Below are 4,719 nucleotides of genomic sequence, written 5' to 3' on the forward strand. Positions count from 1 at the left end.
ACACACACACACAGGGGGGTGTAATTTGGGGGGGGGGGGGGGGGGGGGGGGGGCAATCTTTGTCCCCTGCACTTTTTACCAACCAAAAACAAAATTACTCACTCTGTACACTGGGACCGCTGATGTAACTGAGCTCTATTGATCCAATATTCCAAAACTAATTGATAAATTGCCTGTTTTTGATATAGTGCCTTCTAGTCCTGGAAGGGGGGTTCACTCCCACCTGTCTACCTCTAATACTCCCCAAAAACAATGTTTTGGATTGAAACAGCTAATTCAATTAACATGATTTGAACATTTAAAATATTATTCTTTTAATTTCTTCTGTTTATCTGAGGTCAGGTCATAGGGGTAAGGCCAGACATTCCTCTTCCAAGCGACACTACCTAGTTCCTTTTGGGGAATCTCGAGGCATTCCCAGATCAGTTCCGTCCAGCGAGTTCTAGGTCTTCCTGGGGGCAGCTCGTAGCTCCTCACCAGTGTAATGTATCAAAAGGGTCAATTTTCACCAACAAATTGACACAGTAACCTTTCATGCACGCCAGAGCTGCAAAGTCAAGGTAATGCCAGCTGGTGGATCCAGACACACAGATCAACCTTTTGCTCACTCATTTTTCTTCACGCTCTGCAGTGAGGAGAGTCCCAACCCTACCTCCCCACCTAGTGGAAACTTATGTTGTGTAATGTCTGAAGTCTGTGTGCATATCTGTCTGAGGTGTTTTTTGCATAGCAAAGCTACCCTCTCTGTTGAGGGTAACTCTGAAGTGACTTTTTTTCCCTCCCCCTGACTCTATCCTCATATAAACCTTCTTGATCTATTACGGTAGCGCGACTCGGGTTGTGAATGACCACAGTCACCAATTCTAGTTATGTGTCTATGTATGTACAGGTGCTGGCCAGTAAATTAGAATATCATCAAAAGGTTGAAAATATTTCAGTAATTCCATTCAAAACGTGAAACTTGTACATTATATTCATGCAATGCACACAGACCAATGTATTTCCAATGTTCATTACATTTAAATTTGATATTCATAAGTGACAACTAATGAAAACTCCAAATTTGGTATCTCAAAAAATTAGAATATTCTGAAAAGGCTGAATATAGAAGACACCTGCTGCCACTCTAATCAGCTGATTTACTCAAAACACCTGCAAAGGCCTTTAAAAGGTCCCTCAGTCTTGTTTTGAAGGCACCACAATCATGGGGAAGACTTCTGACTTAACAGCTGTCCAAAAGACAATCATTGACACCTTGCACAAGGAGGGCAAGACACAAAAGGTGATTGCTAAAGAAGCTGGCTGTTCGCAGAGCTCTGTGTCCAAGCACATTAACAGACAGGCGAAGGGACGGAAAAAATGTGGTAGAAAAAAGTGTACAAGCTCTAGGGATAACCGCACCCTGCAGAGAATTGTGACGACAAACCCATTCAAAAATGTGGGGGAGATCCACAAAGAGTGGACTGCAGCTGGAGTCAGCGCTTCAAGAACCACCACGAGGAGACTCATGAAAGACATGGGATTCAGGTGTCGCATTCCGTGTGTCAAGCCACTCTTGAACAAGAAACAGCGCAAGAAGCGTCTCGCCTGGGCCAAGGACAAAAAGGACTGGACTGATGCTGAGTGGTCCAAAGTTATGTTTTCTGATGAAAGCAAGTTCTGCATTTCCTTTGGAAATCAAGGACCCAGAGTCTGGAGGAAGAGCGGAGAAGCACAGAATCCACGTTGCATGAGGTCCAGTGTAAAGTTTCCACCGTCAGTGATGGTGTGGGGTGCCATGTCATCTGCCGGTGTTGGCCCACTCTGTTTCCTGAGGTCCAGGGTCAATGCAGCCGTCTACCAGGAAGTTTTAGAGCACTTCATGCTTCCTGCTGCTGACCAACTTTATGGGGATGCAGACTTCACCTTTCAACAGGACCTGGCACCTGCACACAGTGCCAAAACCACCAGCACCTGGTTCAAGGACCATGGTATCCCTGTCCTTGATTGGCCAGCAAACTCGCCTGACCTTAACCCCATAGAAAATCTATGGGGTATTGTGAAGCGGAGGATGCAATACGCTAGACCCAACAATGCAGAGGAGCTGAAGACGACTATCAGAGCAACCTGGGCTCTCATAACACCTGAGCAGTGCCACAGACTGATCGAGTCCATGCCACGCCGCATTACTGCAGTTATTGAGGCAAAAGGAGCCCCGACTAAGTATTGAGTGCTATACATGCACATTCTTTTCATGTTCATTCTTTTCAGTTGGCCAACATTAGAGAAACAAACATTTTTTCATTGGCCTTTAGAATATTCTAATTTTCTGAGATACCAGATTTGATGTTTTCATTGGTTGTCACCTATAAATATCAAAATTAAACGTAATAAACATCGGAAATACATTGGTCTGTGTGCATTGCATGAATATAATGTACAAGTTTCACGTTTTGAATGGAATTACTGAAATATTTTCAACCTTTTGATGATATTCTAATTTACTGGCCAGCACCTGTATGTCTGATCGCAGAATTGTGTGTACTGAAACTCTAATTTCCCTCTGGAAATAATAAAGTATTTTTAACTGAATTGAATTGAACCACCTACACATCACATTCCATCACCCCATATACCCTCCATCACATCCAAGCCCCCATAATTCGGGTCTGAAATTGAAGCCAATACGGAATGCAGTTCCACCCTCATCCGCTGGGGGCTGGTGCCGAAGCGAGCAAATTCTCATTGACTCCCATGTTAAAAATACCAATTTCACAGCAGAAATAAACATATTTACAGCCTGGTTCCAAAACATGTTTTAGGTTTAATAGATCTAGTTTATACTCATGACAACTCTGAGGGGGGTGAATTTTTTGTCACTTCTATTTAAGTGTATTAAATGCCTAAAATTCTGAATAATTAATGGGCATCAGACCCACTTGACTGCAGAGCTAACTCCGGGGAAAGGCCTGAGCCTCGGCCTCGCCTGAAAACTGTTTCGCGATTTTCAGTCTCTCAACTTAGACCATTAGTTGTGCCATTTGTGTATTCTTTTTTGGATATTATTTGCGCAATTGTTGGACAAAATGACTTGCTGTGGCATTAATTGCACTAATAGAGTGTGCAAGGACTCTCCACTTCATTTTGTTTGGTAAGTAAAATTATATTTATGTATTTTAGGTCACTGCCGCTCTTGCACTAGCTGAGCTTAGATTTTAACATGTACTGTTTAACCATGAAATTTAAATATAATAGGGTAAAACCAAAACCCAGTGCCTTTAACATAACGCTGCATTTTAGAAAGTGGGTTGAAATATAACATGTTGGTGGAGCTGGGTTCCGACTATCGGCATAGTGCCCTCCCCGCAGCTCAGCGCATCTCCGATTGCAGCGGCGCTTGTCTGCTGCGCGGCTGCCAGCTTGTGGAGCTCTCGGGAGACCTCTGTGTTCCACTCGGGTCTCCCCTCCCCGCAGCTCTGCGCATCTCATATCGCAGCTGTGCTTGTCTGCTGTGCATCTGCCGGCTTGTGGAGCTCTCGGGAGACCTCTGTGTTCCACCCGGTTTTACCCAGCGGTCAGCCCGGCGTATTTCTGACTCAGAAGCTCCGGTGTTGTGCACAGTTAACTCCGGTTGTAGTTAGGTAGCTACCTCCGTTAGCTTAGCTCCCACCTCCGCTTTAGCTTTGGGTTAACTTGTAGCTACATTGCTTCAGTTCGACGGGTGTCGTCATTTGATCCCAGCCTTACAGCCCCACCCTCAACTCCACCTCTCTTCCCTTTTTTGGAATTGTCTGGGCTTGACGGAACCTGTGACACTGTCAAAATGGCGATGGTGGCCACCTCCCATTTTGGCTTGAAAACGTATTATTGGAGCCTATGGAAAGGAATTGTCCAGTATATGTCGATGATCACATCTCCTTATTCATATCTTGTCATGTACAATCATTAGTTTAGAAAATAATAAAATTCCTTTTTAACTATATACTTGACTCTGTCTGAATTATTATGAAGTGAGTTTATGGTCCCTGAAAAAGTAAAGAACCCTAGAATCTTCTGATTAAACATTCAAAGATCAATCAGATTGATATTTCATATTTCTAATGTCCAGAAATGGTCCATTTTCACCTACACATTGACCTACACAATGTCCGATCATCTCAGACATAATTCCACTGTCTGAGTGGAGTTTCTATTCTGTCTTCTAAAGCCCAGAAGATTCTGCAGCCCTTGTTGACATTTCAGGGGGAATAAGATGTCAGCCTATGTTCCCAAACAAAGGCTTCTTTTGATAAGACCGCAGGATTGCACACTGTCATGAAAGAAGAACTTTTACAACTCATAAGTTAAATAATCATTAAGTAATAATATGGTCGAATGAACAAAAGTTTTATGAATAACTAATCATATAATCATATAATGAAATGGACAATATGGTTTAATGAAATGTTTTGATTAATCTGTGCTTACATTACTGAAGTTGAAATGAATATTATTATTACATTAAAAAATTAACAAGGATGAAATGAAATATATGACCCATATATTTAATCAGCACACTGACTGGACAGGACACATTCACCATATCTCAATGACGCAAGTTATAGTCAACGTCACTGCACATAGATATTTTCTTATCCACAAAATCAGCATCTTCATATCTGAGGGAGGTGTGTATCTGGGTTTGTTGGCAAAACCCCATTACTGTCACGATCTGCCCCTGCCCGCCTGACTGTGTTCCTC

This window comes from Nothobranchius furzeri, chromosome 5 (genome assembly GCF_043380555.1).
Source record: "Nothobranchius furzeri strain GRZ-AD chromosome 5, NfurGRZ-RIMD1, whole genome shotgun sequence".
In the NCBI taxonomy this organism is placed as follows: domain Eukaryota; kingdom Metazoa; phylum Chordata; class Actinopteri; order Cyprinodontiformes; family Nothobranchiidae; genus Nothobranchius; species Nothobranchius furzeri.